The sequence below is a fragment of the Chaetura pelagica genome, unplaced genomic scaffold (assembly GCF_000747805.2).
Source record: "Chaetura pelagica isolate M959 unplaced genomic scaffold, ChaPel_1.0 scaffold105, whole genome shotgun sequence".
Taxonomy (NCBI): domain Eukaryota; kingdom Metazoa; phylum Chordata; class Aves; order Apodiformes; family Apodidae; genus Chaetura; species Chaetura pelagica.
Window position 1 is genome coordinate 3,001,350 of NW_009953393.1, and position 21,123 is coordinate 3,022,472.

At 36.5% G+C, this 21,123-nt stretch overlaps 1 protein-coding gene across 1 annotated transcript in view; it reads right to left on the reverse strand.

The window, feature by feature from the left end:
* The window catches only part of NBEA (neurobeachin), a 516,495-nt gene that overhangs the window by 180,707 nt on the left and 314,665 nt on the right, over positions 1–21,123 (reverse strand). The window lies entirely within an intron of this gene.

A 21,123-nucleotide genomic window follows, 5' to 3' on the forward strand; every position in this document is an offset into this window, starting at 1 on the left:
GGAGTTTCTCTTGGGTTCCTGGTATCTTGACTTTGACTGACCTCTTAGAGCTCATGCCACCTACTCTAAAGAACGGAGTTACGTTTGAGAATTCAAAATTTGTCATTATTTTAATCTTAGAGATAGGACAAACAGGATGGTGAAGCAGGAGATGGATTGTCTCAGCATAGTGTAACAACAAGACAGGGTATGCAGAGATCCAAAAAAGACAATAAACCAACAAGCATGGTGAGGGAACTTTGGTGTGCATCTGTGTGTGTGTGTTTTTAAGAAGCACAATAAAAAATGTTGATGTATGGACATGTGCCAATTACCTCAAAGGACTTCATAGGAATGTCTTACCCTTTCTTCTTGCCTACAACTGACTTCTTGTATTCAGACTGATGGCTCCTTATGGCAGGAGATATACTATCTTATATTTTGGGAAGGTGCTACTAGCACTTGACAGAGTTTATTTGCATGCTATAAGAAATTAATCATAGTGTGGTCAGATGATAGAAACTTTCATATCATAAATAGCTTTCACGGACTGTTGTGACATCTGCATGGTGTTTTCTGTTAGATGGGGAGAGGTCATTAGTTTTGTATGCAGTACTACAAATTCACAGTAACCTCAGGAAAGAAAGTTTTTTGTCTTTTTCCTAAACAGAAACCCTGAATTTTCACTTTGGACTGTAAAAGATACGGGCATTCCAGTTCTGCCAGTCAAGAAATAAAGCCCAAATCTCATCTCTCCTTTCTGTATGATATTTTGGAGATTTGCTTACTACTAAGATACAGAAAAATGAGTGACGTTAGGGCAAAACCAGGCATGTGTGGATTTTGTTTGTCTTCCACAAGGCCTGAACTTCACATGATGATGAGTATTATGGCAGATGTAAAATCATTATTTAAAGCCCAATGGAAGATGCTTGGCCTCATGTTAGTACAGGACAATAAAGAGGAATATAGTAAGCAGATCAGTTAGTGCAGACCGATGGATGGAATGGAACTGATGTGTCAGGCATTTTTTTAATTACTAACAGTGGGGAAGGTGTTATGATTTTATCTTCTATTCTTATAAGTCTTTTAATTAGTTTGAGCATAGGAGAGTCACATCATATAAATAAAAATGCTGGAGGTATATTTTTCAGTTAGTGTGTTTACTCTGAAGATCACTGTTAGCATACCACTTGATATTGGACCCGTACAGGTTGAGACAACCTCATGTCTTACCTTACCTAATATTAATCTTTGTATACTATCGCTGTTTTCCCAATTGCTATTTCTGAAACCACAGAGCAAGGTAAAGACAACCAAATAAGCAAACCCTCATTTTTTTTCACCATGCCCAAAATTAAGGACAACATCTCTAATCTTCCTATTTGTTGCTCTCTTCATTGGGACCATACTGATTCTGATAGTGATTAAGACAATATCTACAAATACACTGTGATCTGCTGTGCTCAGCTGTTAGGCTGTGATCCCTACCACTCTTGCATAGGTTACTAATTAGTACAAATAACTGCAATTATCCATCTAATTTAAAATCAAAGTAATTAATTATTGGAAAAGTTTTTGTACATTTCGGGATTTTTTCTTTGCTTATTAGGTTGTTTTTTTCTGTTTTTTTGTTGTTGTTTTTGCTTTTGTTTTTGTTAGTTTGTTTTGCTTGTTTGGGGTTTTTCTTTCATAATTAACACAAAGTAATTGTAGGAGTTTTGGTAAAACACAAAAGAGTAATGTGCTGTAACAGACCTTCAGTTTTACTACATCAGAATTGTTCTGGATCTTTTTACACTTGTGTTTACTTAGCAAGCAGTAGCTCCTTCTATCAAGGATTTGACACTAAAGGAGATGGGGCCTGGGATGAACGAACATGATAGAAGAAGGAAGCATGAAAATACTGTTCTCTTTTTGCTAGTTCTAGTGAGTGTTGCAAAAGTGTCTGAGCTTTATGAAATGTGATAATCTAAAAGTGAGTAACTTCAAAAGTACTAATCTGGATGAATTGTAGAGTCAACCATTTCTGTTGTAACTGGTTAGATTAATGACAGTTATTTAACATTATTTATGCAAGCAGATATATTTTTGAAATTACAAGAAAAAGTGGTCCAAACCCAAATTGTTACTAAGACTTAAAATGCATCAGAAGAATCTAAAATGCAGTGTCTTTTAAATTCTTTCTGATGAGGGCTCCAGTTACCAGATTACAGAAACACTGCCATACACCAATTTAGGAAACATGGTAAAATAGAAGGCATTAAATTAGTTTGGCAAATTTGGAGCTTAGCAGCAAGACAAATGTTTCTAAAATCCATTCTGGTTTATAATATTAAACATACATTTATCTAAAAGAAATATGGCAAATGGTGCTTCTTTGTCTTGATGAAAAAAAAGCTCTGGTTTGGCTGTTGTTTAAATTTATCACTTTGTTGAGTGCACCTCAGTTTTGCTGTACTGAGGTGTACATTTATCTAAATGAAAGTGTACGAGACCCAGAGTTGCCCTTCAATCACTATATCCTTTATGAATTAGAGTTCCATTTATCAAAATTACAGCAAGAAGAGTAAGGTCTCTCAGGGCTGTCTCATTACAAGGCTTGTAAACACTGTCCTTACAAAGAAATGGTTTAACACCTAACAAATCAAAAACTGATTGGGAATAGAATTTATTTGAGATCATCTATCTTTGGAAGACGTGCTGTACTGAGTGCACTTCGTGGCCTTTCTACCCATTCATCAATAAATTAACAAGCGAATACCACAGACCACCAGATCTCCTTGGATCCTGAAATGTGAAATATGTTCAAAACAGATCTGTCACAGATGTTCTATTTTCGTATTTCAAGACAACCTCAAAAAGGTTTTCAAATAAGACAGCCTCTCCAAATAACAGTAAAAAGAAAAAAACAATAAACCTTGTCTCTTTAAAACCAGACAACAAACTGAATAAAAAATTATATGACATAAAACTATGTCTGGTATCGTTAAAAAATCATATCAAAAGGAGAGATTAATAAATTAATACTTAATGATTCAACATATTTTAAAAAAATCAAAACTCAAATTATTTTTTCAAAGACTCAGCAAAATCACTATGAAATGAAGTTAATTTCCAGATATTTAATTTAAAACTCTTTTTAAGGCATGAGGAGTCTGTCAGTTAGACAGTCAGAAAATGTTTCAAATCCATTAAAACAGCAAAAAAAAAAAAAAAAAAAGAAACTAGATATAATTTCAAGAAAGCAACCTTTTGACATAGAAGTGCACAGAACTGGAACTGGCAGAAGCTATCAGTTCTTGTCCATATCAAACACTTTCTTAAGAGATGTTTTTCTAGACTGGGATTTAGAAAGAAACCTTGTAATAAGCCGATAAGTATTTATTAAAGTTATATTTTGCAAAGAAGAAAATAAGTCACTCAGCTCACACTGAAATCCAGCTGAAGTTGCTGCCTTAATTTCTTGAAACTTGCAGGGTCCGTCTTAAAGATATTTCAAGAGAATGTATATATAAGACTAGATCAGTGATTAAAAAAAACCCAAACCAAACAACAAAACAAAACCAACACAAAAAAACCAACCACCTATTTTTACACCTGTTATAATCTTGGTAATTAAAAAAAAATTGCATTTTGAAAATGGTCTTTCTACAGTAGCTTTAAGATAACTGAAAAGAGCTCATCTTTAAAAGAAAATGAAGAAACCACCCAGCACTCCCTTACAAAACCCCAAGTTCCAGCGAAAGGCATGTATTTTATGTGTCTGAAACATTATATGAGCTGCACAGTAAACTCTTACAGTATTGCCAAAAATTCTCTAATCTCTCTTCCAGTAGCACTACTTTTCCTTAAACAGAAATTATTAGGCAGACAAAAAGAAAACCCGTACCTACCTCCCAAAAACCCCTAATAATTTCCCAAGAGCAGAGAAATCTCATGCTATTTTGCAGCTACAGCCTCCAGAAGTATTTAATACAGGCAATATTTAAATTATTTTTTTTTTTTTTTTTTTTTGGGGGGGGGGTATTGTAATATCTGAATTTTTGCCTCTAGGGATGCAGTATGAATTTCAAAGATAATGTTGTGTTCAAACCTAGAAAACCATCCCCAAATATATTTTTTTAAAATTAGCAATACAAACATAGCATTTTGTTGATTACATTTCTGTTTATTGATCCTTATTTTATGAGACATTGCATGAATTAATACAATTTAGTTGAACACAGGGAAGGAGTTTTCAGTTCTCTATTCTAGCCATATTCAAACATAGCATTTTAAATTGTTCTCTTTGTGTTGAGCTTAAAATGAGGTAAAAATATGTAACATTTTAAGGAAAGCTCACTTGGTCATACTGTAACCAACAAAAGGAGACTACTGCTTCTTATAAAGTTGTTTCCATAGTTTACTTCAACGAATTACTGATAAGGCAATTTATGCAGTGAGCCCTCTTTGATCTTTGAAGAGAGATGGCAGAATGGAAAGTTAACCTCATTTTAATGTTACCTAAATATACTGACAGGAAATTCTAATGTTTCCAAACATCTGGAAATCTGCTTCATGGGATGGTGTTCTTCTTTTCTATAAGAAAGCTTTTTCATATATTGTCTTTTACAGTTTTATGTGGCTTCTAAAGGAGCATTTTGACATAAGTAAAGTCCATTCTCTTTACAGTAAAATGCTGCATTTAATTAAAAACTCTCTTTTATAGCAGCCAAAGTACAGTTTTTGTGAAGCCTAGACCTTCTTAGAAACTTTTTAGGGTAAAGTTGCTTTTTCTCCTTACAGATCACTGGTATGTATTACTTTGTAGAATGCTGCTTTTATTGCCAAATTTTAATAACCTAAGTAAGTTTTTAATATTTTATTAAATAAAGGAATTCAGAATTAGTTCCTCACAGAAGCTACCTGATAGGTCATGATGTGAACAATGGAATTACATTACAGGTAAAATATAATTTATGAACAGAGTTTGAAAGCTATGCTTTTTTTTGGAAGATTTTTTTTGTTTGTTGTACAAACTAACTTTGACAGGAAGAATCAATCTTATTTGTGCACAGAATTAAAATGCAACACTATTATCTGCCTCTTTTGTTCGTTCAACATTATTAATAGTTGAAAATACTTATAAAAAGTTTCATGAGATAATCTTCCTGCTTTATATAATCTTACAGTTTAAACCTCTGCTTTCATTGCTAATCTTAACTAACTTGATTAGGCACCGGGACCCTCTCAGCGGTCACAGTTATGGAGAGCAGCTGCTTGGGAGTCTGTAAACTGACCTCTACAAAACCCAGCAAGATTAAATCATTGACATGGTGACCACTCCACCCCAGACTAATCTTTCCACTGCGGCTACAGAGTCAGCCTTCCTAAGACTGTGTTCACTTCATGGGAAACGTGCACTAGGTATCCATGGGGCTGCTGAAGAGATTGGCCACCTGGCTTTGAGGAGCAAGCTGGTGCTGGCATGTCAAGATGAACTGTCCCCACCTGTGTCTGCTAGAGTTGCTCTTTAAATTGCAAAGTGTTTCTGGAACAGGTAACTTTGATTGGCATATAATTTAGTTCGCCCAGAGAATCAGAGAAGTGACTGCTATTAAAGGAAGGCTGTTTTTAATAGATCTAATGAAAGCCAGAGGAATCTAAATCTTATTTTCGTTATTAAGGGTCTTTGAAGAAATGAGGGAGAAAAACTATAAAAATTGTATAGAAATTAAAAATTGCATACATTTGTATTGGAAATTACTTCCACTAAAAGTAAAACCAAATCACATTTTTGCTTTCTGCAATAGATAAATGCCTGAAAATTGAATTATAGGTATTTCAGACATTTTTCTGCAATTTTTTACCTAGTATCTGACCAAATGATTTCCTCTATTCAAGTCATTTGTAAATAAATATTTTACTGTTGTATAGATTTTCCTCTTAAAAATTCTCAGATGTTTTGCATTGCAAAAATCAGACAGATGCAAACTATACCAAAGAGGAGACTGAGAATATGGGCAAGGCCAAAATGAATGGTTTTCTCAGATGAAGTTGAGGGCTTTTTAAACAGTAAATACTTGCAGTTAAAGTATTTTATATTTATAATATAAACAGTCCTACACAAAATACAGATGAAGTTACTATGTTGGACACTAATTATTTTTGTTGTTTATAGATAGTAAATTTGAAGTCCACAGCAGTAATGAAATAAATTTTTAGAAGTAATCAATATTATAATGATATTTATTTGAGATTTCAGGTGTTCTGACCATGTAAGAAGGGATCCTACATTGATTCAGCACCAGTCATAAATAGTCAACAGGTGACAGAGCTGGATATATACCCAGTCCAGCAAATGTTACAAGGCATGTCAGGCTCTTGAAGGACAGTTTCCATTCTGCCTGGAACCAGAAGAAGTCCTTCTAATAGGAACTTAAAACAGTCAAATGTTTTTATTTGGATTAAGATGTAGTTTGCCACCATAACTTGTACACACATGACTGGATTCATATTTCATGACTGATGACCTTTACGAATCCCTGTCAGTTTGAGATGCAGCCTCTCAGTGTATACTGTAGTTTGATAAATTGCAGAAAGTATCTGAATTTTCTGATGTGCTGTGGATGACTTAAACAGACAAAGATGATACACAAGAAAAAAAAAAAAATTAAGAGCAATAAAATTTTCCTAACTGCGTTTCCAGCCATTTTACAGAAGTACATTAATAGCTGAGAGGAAAAATAACTACATCACACCAACAGTTATTGCTCTGTGGAAAGGACATCAAGGACACTTGCAAGTAAGAGAATTGGATCAATATTAACGCGATTTTCATTTCATGCTTCCCCAACTCCAGTAAGCTGACAATATACTCTGATTATGTGAACTGCCTCTGAGTAACATAGAAAAGGTTATTAGAGCAAAAAGGGGAAATGGAATGCACTTTTTATATTGACAGGTCTGCTAATAGAGTGTACTGATTTTCAAAGCCATGCAATGCATTTTCACAATTTGGATTTGACAGCAAAAAGGAATTTAATTTATCCTTAATTTAAAATATTCACATGTAAGCAAAGGTTTCTTTAGACAGGACACTGAAGAGGATAATCAAACTATTTCAATAGCAAAATGTAATTAATAAGGTGAGAAGCAAAAAGTGATTGAATTTAAATATGCATGACATAATAATGAAATTATTAAGTAATTCTACTAAATGAGGTATTCTATTATTTTGAAATAGAATCTGATAAAATGTTTTAAAGGTAACATATAAGTGAAAAATAAGTCATGCCTCAACATTCAGGTCTTGATTTTGTCTTCAAAGTTTTAGACTTGTTTTGAGTTTGAAATACCTAGCCCAAACACAGGTTCTGCACGAAAAGCCATGTTCTGACTCCACCTGCTTGTAGAGCTTGAAGACAGGATCAAAGTTGTTTGACTTCTAAAGAGACACTCCTTGCACTGAGGAATTGCACCCATGTATGCTAGCCTCAACTTTGCATCCTGCTCACACAAAAAATCTAATTGAGAAGGCTAATAATGATAAAGCCTTGGGGAGAAATGAAGCACTCCTCAGAAATACAAACACTTGGTGTATGCCAGCAGCTGAATGGCAATGCACTGGCATGTGAGAAACATCATCTTACCTCCCATACGGGGGTATTCCATACTTCCTAAACCTTATTTCTAATCCTTACCTAACATTTAAAAATGAGTGCCTTCAAACCATGATATTGGTCCAAACCCCAATATTTTTTAAAAAGAAGGATATAGCTATAGCATTGTGGTCTGTTGCCTAACTTTTGAATTCTCCCTCTTTGTGGCCAAAGCACAATTATGTTTGCTAGAAGGCAACTCTGTCCCTCACCACCTAAGCTGTTGCTAGGCAATTATGTTTGCTAGAAGGTAACTCTGTCCCTCACCACCTAAGCTGTTGCTACGAGATCCAAACAAGATCAGTTCTTTGGAAACAGGCACTGTTATGTAAACATAATAGGACAGCTAAAAAAATTCATTCCCTACTACAGAGAAGGAAGGTGTTGGAAGTCAGATTAAAATTATTTTATGGTAGCTATAATAATTCCAGTAGTTAGGTAACTTCTGTAATTTCTATTAAGACTACTAACAGAGAAGAAAGCCTCAACAGCTCATGACCAGTGCTTCAAGAAAACCATTTGCCAACATGTCTGAAATGATTCTCGCTTTCTGTAATAGTAATATTTTCAAATTAAATTCTGGTCTTTTGGGACATACAGGAGGGACATCTTATAGAGTCTTTACACAGGCAAAATGTCCTATACATGACATAATGTCTCCTGTAACTGCTTCTTAAAAGGATTGTCCCCATTATATATAAATAATAAATTTGTCAATATAATAATTAGAAAATCTAGATTCACTTTCAATAACATTGTCTTTGTGCAATTCCAGCTGGTTCAGTGTGCTGCACTCTTGGCTTTTTCTGTGCAAATTTCGTTTCATCCTCACACAGATCACCATGTCTTGAGAACTGGCATACATCATTCTCACTTCAGCAGCAACAGTAACTGGTGGGAGGAACTGTTTCTATTTCTGCATAGATCAATGCCTATAGCAACACCAGAGAAAGGGCAGCACCCACAGGATATACACATTTGTGAGACAGCAGCCTGGCCCTAACACTGGGATATTTGTATTTAACTCTTAGCTCTACATAAGGGACTGTGGTCTAGCAGCAGCAGACAGCCCTATCTTTGGGCCAGGCAGTTGTAAAAACATGAGCTCCTAGCTCCTGAACCTAAAATGCAATTATTTATCAAATTAAACCCAAAGTTTTACTATGTGCTTGATTTTAATTGATTTTTTTTTTTTTTAAACAAAAGTTGCTGCAGTTCCAAATCACCTTTGTTTTATACAGTCCAGCAGATGAAAAGTGAAATAGTGGCAGTATACAAGATATCACTGAGGTAGTCTGAGGGTCTATTACTAAAACAGCTCAATGAGATAATGTACAAGATTATAATTTTCCAAATCACCTTTGTTTTATACAGTCCAGCAGATGAAAAGTGAAATAGTGGCAGTATACAAGATATCACTGAGGTAGTCTGAGGGTCTATTACTAAAACAGCTCAATGAGATAATGTACAAGATTATAATTATTTTGTCTCTGAAGTAGGTGAATGGTAATCACCATCCCAGGTAGAAAGTCTGTGCGTATATTACAGTGAGCTAACTCAGAAATCTTAGCAGCTGTTGGCAATAAAGAAAAAAGGAGAGCAACATTTTATTTCACCTTCTGTTAAGCTGCCTCATGAAGTTTTCCATTTTGCTTCACAAAGATCACAGAAGAGCACAAACCTTCCATGTAACTTCAGGGATACTTGCAAAATTGCTACATCTATGTTAAATTCACAAGCCCTGGTGATACTATTTGCCATACAGACTGGACCTAAGATGCTATTTAGACATCATGATCAACTTTTTTGAAGGTATGGGATTGAATTACTTGTGCTTTATGGCAAAAGAAACACCAATAACACACCCTTCAAGTATTATGCATAGTCCTTTCAATTGGGAAAATATATCTAAAGGAGACAATATTCAGGGCTTTACACAAACACACCGGGAGATATGCTCTTTAGGCACACAATAAGGATAAGAAAAACATGTCATGATGTAGCATACATGATACGAAAAACAAAATTAAATATATAACTGGAAATGTATAATAAGCTGGCTGACAGAATTCTTAACAAGGTGTCTTTCTTGCTGTGTTGGTTAGTGGTATATTTGAGAACTCTTCTATGAAATGTATTTGGCTTTTAATACTGTGCTTTCACTTGGTGTTTCTGCACCCCTGCCTGTACCTTGCATAATGCTGAAACTCATAAAATATTCTAGTTTGTTTCACTATACTGGTACTTTTTGTATGTGTTTCAAAGCTAATGCTACAAAATGAGGAACTCATAAAATAAGTGGTACTGAACTCACTGTACTTGTAGGGATATGGAATAGTCAGTGCACGTACATATACGTATCTGTTTCTTGTACACAAATCTTACTGTTTACAAAAAACCTCTATGATAATTCAAACATGATAAATGTAAAGTAGTAAAAAGATTTAAAAAAATACTTTGGCACGTTAAAAGATATATTGTATCTAAAAATTAATCCCTTTATTTTTGCAATCTATACACAGCAATACCTTTGCTTTGTGCAAGATAAGGAACCACCTGTATCAAAGAGATTCCTGCAATCTGCCTCTACCAAATTAACCCATCTTTTATCCTGCAAGTAGCCCAGAGGTTCTCAGAAACCTTAGCCCATTGCCTGAAAGCCTGTCATGCCTCCTACTGGTCGTAAAAAAGAGTGGGAGAGTAAAGGCTTTTGAAATCTATAATCTAAAACTATGACCTTCTAAAACTATGCTGCAATGGTTGAAGCACTGCTGAAATAAAGGTCCTCTATTTCAGCCACATGCTTGGTTGGCTGCCTGAGCTAGGTCTTCAGAAATCACCTTACTCCATACAGGCAGAAGTGGAACTTTACCTTGCCTTTTAGACCCATTTGGTCCAGCTTTGGCTTTTTGACTCAGTTATTGGTGTTATTAAACACCTTTTCCCCTCAAAAATTATACATATTTCCACTTACTCTGAGAACAGAGTCCTGCAGTCAAGAAGACATCAAGAATAAGAAGACTGGAGAAACGTAAGCATGGAGTATTTTGTGTTTTTAACTACAGCCAAGGAAGATTTAAAGTGCTGTTATTCCTTTATATATAGTCTTAAAGCATAAAAACTAGGAGTTAAGAAAAGCACACGGTAAAACCTGAGCCCCAAGAGGTACATTTACCCAGCTGTGAAAGCTATCCTGAAGGACTGTTATTAGACTTTCACAGACAGAACGTTCTTTCAAAAGGTTTCTATGAGATATGCTGAATATACATGGCTCAATAACTTCTATTTCTTTGTCAATTAACAATAGAACAGAATTAATAGAGCAAACAGCCTTCAGAAGGGTTTGGAAATATTTCACATCATAGTAATTTACTGGTTTTGGTAAGTAAATTACTTTAATTTGACATGACAGATATTGTGTATTCTTTTGACATGAAAATATAATGGTGGAAAAGAGAAAAATGCAGCTAGAATTATAAGACTGGCAATGGTTGCAATTTTTAGGTCTTAGGAATGGTTTTGCAGGCCACTTTGATTACTTCAAGAGCATTCTGGAGTCATATGCTTTCAGATGAAGAAGTGAGAAACAGAAGTAGTTATGTCAACTGCTGGTAAAAAGCCAGAAAGTTCTGCAGTAAAATCTATTAGCTCAGACTCGTAATAGCAGCTAAAACCCAGGTCATGCCAGATAACTTGAAAATCTCAGAGGAAAGGTATTTGAAACCCAACACAAGGGTTTCATATCCTATTTGCATCTGTGAAAAGCTTGAATCAGAGTCAAGACAGAGATCCTGACATTCAAGATTTGGGTAAATAATTAGAAAAAACATGACTGTTTAATGGATCTGTACTTAAAACTTATTATGAAGCTGCTATGAAATTTCCTATGCTAGAAATAGCATATAACAGGTAGCAGATATTCAGAGACTGAGGAAGACTGTTTGGATGCAACTGCAACTCATTTGTTACCTAGTCAGACAGCAGAGGCTTGGACATTGAGTGTCCAATACAATTCACCACATTAGTGTTCAGTACTGTACCTAAGCAAATTCCATTACAGTTTGCACCTTGAAAGGTGTCTTTAATTATATTACAGTGGGTTACAAGAATTATGATCATCATAATAGTAGATGTATTTGATGATAATATATTTATTATTTTTGGGGTAAGAAAGAAGACCAAATTAAATGTAGTATTTTAGATTTTATTATTCACACTATAGGGATTTTGCTTTGCAGGTCCTCCTAGCAATATTTAATGTAAGCTCTTATTCTTTGACTTTCTTTAAACAAATTTTACTCTGTATCTGATAACTACCATGTAAAATACTAAGAGGACAAGATTATTATGTCATATTTTCCCTAAAGCCCTATGAGGAAGAAATATTTGGAATTTTATTTGGAAAAGCAGTGGATGGCACTGTTGGACTTCAGTTATAAGGCTGTAGATGCAAATCTTAAACTGCTACACTTAAAAAACCACACAGATTTTTGTGACTTCTTCAGGCACACAATTGGCATGTAAACCCATTTGCAGTACATTGGAGATTTCACAATTAGATGTGGAAGGTGGTTCATACCCTGAAAGGTCGTTTTGTAATACTGTTATTATGATAGGTCCTCCAAGGGAAGCAGAGTGGTTTACACACCTGCCTCACTGGCAGCATGATCACATTTAGACTAAACAGCAATGAGGACTTACATGATGACACAGGGAAGCTTTTTTTTTTTTTGCTAGAGGTCACCTGAGCAGGAGGATAATATAGATGAGACCTTATATAGACAGATAGGAGCAGCTTCAAATTCACAAACCATAGTCCTCATTGGAGACTTCAACCACCTTGACATCTCTTGAAAGAACAATTCTGCTAAACGCAAACAATCCAGGAGGTTCCTAGAGTGCAAGGATGATAACTTCCTTTTCCATGTAATCAAGAAACAAACAAGGAAAGGTGCTATGCTGGACCTTGTCCTCACCAACACGGAAGGGCTGGTGATGGATGTTAAGCTCAAGGGCAGCTTAGGTTGTAGTGACCATGAAATGGTGGAGTTCAAGATAATTAAAAGAGCAAGGAAGGCTCACAGCAAGCTTACTACTCTTGACTTCAGAAGGGCAGATTTCAGGTTCTTCAGGGATCTGCTCAAGGCAGTGTCTTGGGGTAACATCCTGGTGGGTAGAGGGGCCCACGGAAGCTGGCTGATATTTTAGCATCACCTTCTCCAGGCCCAAGAGCGTTGCATCCCAACTAAGAGGAAGTCAAGTAGAAACTCCAAGAGGCTGGTGTGGATGACTAAGCAGCTCCTAGAAAAGCCCAAACTGAAGAGGGAAGCATACAGGGGGTAGAAGCTAGGGCAGGTATCCTGGGAGGATTACAGAGAGGTTGTCTGAGCAGCTAGGGATCAGGTTAGGAGAGTCAAATCCCTGCTAGAATTAGATCTCACCAGGGATGTTAAGAACAATAAGAAAAGCTTCTTTAGGTATGTTGGAGATAAAAGGACATCCAAGGAGAGTGTAGGCCCTCTCCTGAAGGAAACGGGACAATTAGCAACACAGGATATTGAGAAGCCTAAGGTCTTCAATTATTTTTCTGCTTCAGTCTTCTCTGGCGAGTGTTCCAGCCTCAACACAAAGGCCACAAAAGGTGAAAGCAGGGACTGGGAGAGTGAATTACCCCCCACCATAGGTGTAGAGCAGGTTTGTGACCATCTAAAGAACCTGAAGGTGCATAAATCTATGGGACCTGATGGGATTCACCCACGGGTCCTGAGGGAGCTGATGGATGCAGTTGCTGAGCCTCTGTCCATCATATTTGAGAGGTCATGGCAGTCTGGTGAGGGTCCTGCTGATTGGGAAAGTTTGCTAAGGCACATGGAAAATAAAGAGGTAATTGATGACAGCCAACAATGGCTTCACAAGGGCAAGTCATGCGTGACCAATCTGGTGGCCTTCTGTGACAAGGCTGCAGAGATGGTGGATGGTGGCAGAGCAACTGATGTCATCTACCTGGATTTGTGCAAACCATTTGACATTGTCCCACATGACATCTTGGTCTGCAAACTGACAAGGCAGAGATTTGATAGATGGATCACTCGGTAGGTAAGAAATTGGCTGGATGGCCATACCCAGAGTTGTGGTCAATGGCTCAATGTCCAAACGGAGGTAGGTGATCCTCAGGGGTCAGTACTGGGACCAGTGCTGTTTAACATCTTTGTTGGAGACATGGACAGTGGGATTGAGCGTATCCTCATCAAGTTTGCTGATGATACCAAGCTGTGTGGTGTGGTTGACACCCTAGACGGAAGGGATGCCATCCAGAGGGACCTTGACAGGCTGGAGAGGTGGGCCAATGCCAACCTCATGAAGTTCAACAAGGCCAAGTACAAGGTTCTGCTCCTGGGTTGGCACAATCCCAGGCACAAATACAGGCTGGGTGAAGAATGGCTGGAGAGCAGCCTGAGGAGAAGGACTTGGGGGTGGTAGTTGATGAGAAGCTTGAAATGAGCCACCAGTGTGTACTGGAGCCCAGAGAGCAACTGCATCCTGGGCTGCATCAAAAGAAGTGTGGCCAGCAGGGCCAGGAGGTGATTCTGCCCCTCTGCTCTGGTGAGGCCATACCTGGAATACTGTGTACATTTCTGGAGACCTCAGCACAAGAAAGATATAGACCTGTTGGAAAGGGTCCAGAGAAGGGCCACCAAGATGATCAAAGGGCTGGAGCACCTCTGCTATGAAGACAGACTGAGAGAGCTGGAGCTGTTCAGCCTAGATAGGAGAAGGGGAGACCTTATAGCACCTTCCAGTACTTGAAAGGGGCCTACAGGAAAGCTGGGGAGGGGCTTTTCAGCAGAGAAGATAGTGATAGGACTAGGTTTAATGGTTTTAAACTGAGAGAGGGGAGATTTAGGTTAGATATTAGGAAGAAATTCTTCACTATAAGAGTGGTGAGGAACTGGAATGGGTTGCCCAGGGAGGTTGTTGATCCCCATCCCTGGAGATTTTTAAGGCCAGTTTGGACGAGGTTTTGTGCAACCTGGTCTAGTGGCAGGGTTCCCTGTTCATGGCAGGGGGGTTGGAACTTGATGATGTTTGCAGTCCCTTCTAACCTTAATGATTTAAAGACCACATAAATATTCTTAAAATGCTCAGCACTGAACATCAAGTAACATATACGTGTTTTTTTTCTTCATAAAGTGGATGCTGTTTCTTACAACTGTTCACAATTACTTGTCAACTTGTGCTACTTACAGACTGAAATCAAGTGTGCTCGAGTGGGGTGACAGAACAAGGTTTCCATTTAGATTTAATCTGTCCACCAGTGAGGCAGTGAAAACCTATAGAACAACTGACCATCTCGGGATTTGGGTAAAAAGCAAACATTTACTTGCCCCTAATTCTTCCTTAGCCATTCACCCGGCCCCTTAGTCTCTGCGATTCCTTTTACAATCTGTCAGGCACACGCCCCACCTCCTCTTTTCCCATTCCTTTCCTTCTCCTTATTGGTATTGTCATTGTTATTCCTTAAATTGCTGGGGTGGTGGTGATGTTGTTGTTAATTGAAATTACCTTGATACAGTATTATTGTTGTTTTTCCATTATTCTCTATTATTGCTTCTATTGTTTTCTATTAACCTCTTTGAACATCCTGCCCCAAATTGATTAATTTATCTCTTTAATAAAATGCATATTTGTAAATTCTAATCGGGAGTCAGCTGCTTTCATTAGGAACATCAGTGAGTACCAGACAAGTGTCTCACCCTAAAAGTCAGTGAAAGCTTCCTGCTCCTCTGTGAGAGGTGAGAGCCGCAAGCTGACCTCTTTGCAGATCCTGACAAAATCTCTCCAAAAAGGAAATAAACAAGTCGCAGATCACGACAGTCACCTTGCATCACCTTCCAAGCACAACCACTCTGTAGTTCTGTGATACGTAAGTCTGCACTTCCTCAAAAACGTTTATAAAGATTAAAGTAACTAGTAGAGGACTACATTCCTAGTACTGATCAAATATTTCTGCTTTGTTTTGGTTTTAAGTCCCTGAGAAATTACATATGAAGATCAGTCTCGAACATTGATATATAATTAATCTATGTAGTCTATATAATATTATTAATCCATATATTCTCTATAATATTATTGAATTCTGGCAACTGTTTACTTTAAGCTCTGGCTTCATTATAAGAATCATAGAATCCTGGAAGCTGGATTTAAGCCCAGGACCCTAGCAAGCTGGGTTTTCATTATTTACAAGGATGGAGACTAGACATCTTCTCTGTACAACCTGCTCCACTGTTTAACTACCACTACAGTAACAAAAAAAACACAACAAAACACACAAAAAAACCCCAAAACAAAAAAAAGTTTTACTTATGTTTAAATAGAATGTTCTGTATTTCAGTTTGTGCCTGTTGCCTCTTCCTGTCACCAGGGCATCTCTGAGAAGAATCTGACATCTTCTTCATTCTCTCCCAACAGGAAAGATACTGAACTGAATGGCTCTCTTGAGACTTCTCCCCACTGGGCTAAACAAAGAACATCTGAATAATATCTCCATCGGTTTAGAAGGAAAAGTAAGCCTACAAAAAGATCTACAAACTCCACTCTGACAGCAAACCTTTTGATAGATATAGAAAGCAATATTTCATAGACAAAACTGAAAGCATCCTTTGGTCTTTAATCTCTTATGTCGTACATACGGAATGCCCCTATTGTAGATACACCTGGAAAAGTAACTGATTTTTATGTATTTAGAGGGCTTGCTAACAAAACTTTGGTAAGTGGTGATCCAGTATCTGCTGTCATCAATTTTCTTTTAGTTTTGCACTAGTTAATGAAAAAATACTGCTTTCTTAAAGGTGGTTCTGAAATTACTGTTGTTGAAACCGTTCTGGAATTATGGTAGGCATTTTCAATAAACTCAGACAAAAGATAGAGTGAAGATGATGAACTCAGAGGACTTTATGAAGCTGAGAAACAGTAAATTAACATTTTTAGAAATACACAATTTACACAATAACTTTGGAAATACAGTTTTGAATTTACTGTAACTACTGGTGGTAGTTTCACCAATGAAAAACACCTCTAGGTTATTAGCAACATCATTAGTGTCAACAACCTAATATCAAAGCATAGAACCCAAAATGCAGGGTATCTGAAAATGAAGACTAGGCTTTAGGTGGGCATTCAGACTTCCTAGAATAAAGCAATTGATTTTACAGCTAAGCTTCTGAATAGAGATGATGCAATTGAGCATCGTCAGCTCATTTTGATTTCTTCAAATGTCTTATCATCTGAAAATAACACAGTAAGCTTGTTTGTAAAACACTGATTTAGCTTTCTGGAACAACATTTAGTGCATGTAAAATGAAACCAACTTGTAATCAGCTTATCTAGAGCCTTATCCCCCTATTTTGTCCTAATACTGACTGCAGAATGCAGGGAGCCCAGCAGAGCAGGAGATGGGATTCAGGACCTGTGGGAATCAGCTGCTTTGGAGTTCTCAGAACTGAGGGGTTGCTCTAGAGCTACACTTACTGAAAGTTCATCTTGCTTCATTTTTCTTTAACACTGTGCACCTTCAAAAATGGAATCTTCCTTTGGAGCCCATCGGAAATACTTCTGAAGACAGTCTCTGGTTTCAGTAAGGTTTCCTACGGTTTTCAGACTCCCAATTTCCTAGCAGGGAACCTGCTCCAGACTTTCTTTTAAGGCAGCAGTGGTTGCTTGAAGCTACATGTTCTGGGAATGTAAGTCCTTCAGCAGCCTGAAAGAATCCTGTCTGCAATTCTTTGAAAGTCTATCAAAATCCAGCTGCTTTCATGAATTAGATTTGAAGAGCTGAGATTTTAAAACCTGATGCTTTTTAAATCCATGTGTGTAACAAAACCATATTTCTGATGATGAGCACACACAGCATTTGCTGAAGCTTAGAACACTAACTTAGAACTGAAGGAGCCATACAGTACACAGTCTGCTTCAGCTAGAATCACTCTTGAAATAAAGTTGCTAATTAGATATCCAAATATATAATGGAATGAGTAAATTCAACAATGCAAGTAAAAAAGTAATTGCCATACCACAAATACAAGACACAGCTGTAGTTTTGTTTCAAAGCCTGAATGTAATACATATTACATTATGAAGGCTTTTTTTATTTTTTAATTTATTTTTTTTTCTTTCTTTCCTTTTTTCTCTCTTTTTACTTTTTTTTTCTTTTTCATTCTAAGCATTTAGGATCTGTCAGATAATCAGCTTAACAGGCAAAATATTCTATACTAGAATACCATTTCTATACTAGAAATATTTGACCAGCTTACAGCTTACATGTTTAGAAGACGGGCACTAAGTTACTCTTGTCTGTTGCCTCCAGTTCAGACTAGAAAATGTTGCCTTTCTTGGACGTCCGCCACATGCAAATGGTTTGTGGATCAGAATCTTTAAAGACTGAAGCATCAAAACTTAATAAATTAACTGTTTTGCTCTTAAGATGACCTCTGTGGAGCAGTATTCTGTCTCACTGGCAGGGTGGTACAGTAGTGTCCCATTGATACTAATCTCCAGTGACTGTAAACTGTTAAGGTGATTAACTGGAAGAGACAGTTCTTTCACCACATGTAGAATCACTGTGAATTGGGGCATATCTGCATATTTAATGCATTTATTGGTAGTAAAATTTGGGGAAGAGAAGTAGAGTTTACACAATCTTTTTTTTCTGTTTGCCTCCTTTCTTTTAAGTCAATCAACTACACTCAAACTCCATCTGAACTTAAAAGAAGAATTGTTTAAAGTCTGTCAACAGCATAAAATTAAAACTCTACAAAAAATTTCCAGGTAGTTCAAAATCCCATTATAGCTTATACTTTGATAACTGCAATAAGTAATATTCCTTCAGCTTCACAAAGGCGAGAAATCAATCTCTATTTCTAGTAAAATAAGAATGAACTAAACCAAAAGTACACAGCAAATTCAATGCTGAAATAATACGCTTGAATTTTAAATCCAAATATGAAAGTTGTTTTAACAGATAACAAACAAATCCAGTGCCTAGTAACAAAAAAGTAGAAATGGAGGAGAATAATCCGAAGGGAAAATTCTCCAGTCCATCTTTTGTAAATGCTGCTATAACTCCAACATACCTACAGTCTCAAAGGATGTCTACACATGTAGCCACAGGAAGAAACTGTAATTTTTCACTCAGTTGTAAATAGCCATAGAAATATATTATAATTTCATAGCAGTATTTTGTACTTGCTAGGGCCTTTGAACGTATATGTATATATACATATATGCACACTTTTTATCAAAGCCAGACACCTGAACATGCATACAGTGGCTGGCTAACAGACTGTAGTTAAATAGAAGCTTCACCCACTTGCCTTGTAACGGATTTTTTTTGAGAAAATACTGTTTCTCAGTAGTAGACAATATATAATGTTATCTTCAGGAAAAAGTAATTTATCAGCTAAAATTACCTTTTTTATTTTTTTTAATTCTTAAAGGTAGAATTTAACATTTGTTACTTCTCTAAAACAAACACACAGATCACAGACAGTTTTCATTTCCAAGACTCTTCTGATCCTTAATTACTGCAAGTATTATATAATTACAGTATCCATGCATCCAACACCCACCCTGATTTAATACTCAAGTAGCTGTACTGCACTTTTTTATATATCAAGGTCATATCTTGATGGCTGCACAAGCTTAGATATATCAGGTGTTAAGCAGGCACATCTCCAAGGAATCTGGAAATTCTCTCATCTGCAATCCTCAGCATATCTTATTATTTACTGCCAAAGAAATGACTGATTAATTTTGTCATCTTTACTCTGTGATTTTTGCTCAGCTGAAACTGCCTGCCCTCTTCTGCAATGCCTGATCAGACCTATTTAAGTTGATGCCTTTGATCGTAGACACTGAGGAGCTTGCTGACTTAGGCTTTGACTAAACATTCCTCCACCACAATATTTATGCACAAAATCCTAAATGATAACTGACACTCAACATAGCTGAAAAAACCTTGTAAGATGTTTCCACTATTGTACTGATGCTCAAAATAGCTTTACTTGTGCTCGAGGTTTCAGTCAAAATGAAAAGTTGCTATTAATATAACAAAAGCCCAATAGTTTTTGCCTTGATGAATAGTTTGTTTCTCACAAAGTATCTGAGGTCAGGAACTGGAAAACTATGCAGTAAGATTTTTAAAAGATGCTTCAAATTCCTTCTGTAGTGTGATATCATGCTTTGTTTTGGAAGCTAGGAGCATTTTACCATCAAACTGTTCCAAACAAAATTATCAAAACAAAGCTAATAAAAAAATACAATGAAAGTTAAGCCCTATGGAAAAAAATCTGCCTCCAGCTCTTTATTAATCACATTCCAAAACCAGAGGCTAGAAGTACATCAAACTGCACCAAATCCTTTTCACATGACAACCTCATAAATTATTCAACTCATTAGTAACACCAAGAGGCATAAAAATAACATCAGTGTTAAGGATGTTTTCTTACAGAGAAAGGTCAGCTAAAAGTTTCAGTATTAAAATCCAAAGGCTTAAGCCTCTGAAAAGTAAGTACATCTAGATAGAGTCCATGAATTACAACTTTAATGCATGCTATTCTAAAATGCCGTATGTTAATTTTAATAAGTATATGAAAAGTTAGATGTATTTATTTTATTCTGCAAACAGGACAACTTCAGTCCACTGTACTTTCTATGCAACCACTGAGTTTGATGCATACCACTTCTAAAAACACCTGAGCTTTAATTTTCCTGTATGTTAAATGAAATAACAGGTGGTAGCATGAAATTATACTGAAGTAATCCAATATGAAACTATAACTACTGCAGTTTGTCTGTTTATTTTGATTGTAGCTTTGCCTTGCAGGCTAGCTCTACTACCAGGCAGCTGTCATTTGCACAAAAATACTTCAACACAGAAACTACAGAAATGGAAGCAATCTTTGCGACATACTGAAACTGTTTAAGTGCAACTTGTGTTACAGATCACATAAAAAAAATGCCCCAAAACCATTTCCAGCATCCTCTGAGTACCATCTTATCAAAAAAAAAAGCTCCTGTTACTTTAAAAACAGGATAATATCAAGGCTTAAAACTGTAATAGTTTGTAAATAATAGTTCTTCCTGTTTTAGTTTATAATATCCAAAATTAAACCTATTAATCAATAAGAATATTTTAAAAGGTTCCTATGTCTGAATACTGCACAAAGCCTGTGGTTTTGATGATTATTTGCCTTACAAAAGCAACACAGCAATTAGCACAGTTTTGCATCTGCCTCTCATAAGATCTCTATTTTGATGTTTGGAAGAATGTGGAGAAAATAACCCTTTGTCAAACATGCAATACTATATAGTACCGGGGGAAACACCTTCCTTTAACCAACTCATGAACAGTGTATGACCTTAAGTCCTGCACATGATAGCCTTCACATTTAAGTAAGTATTAAATTACACTAACTAGTGTAAGTGCACACTCCGATATTCATTT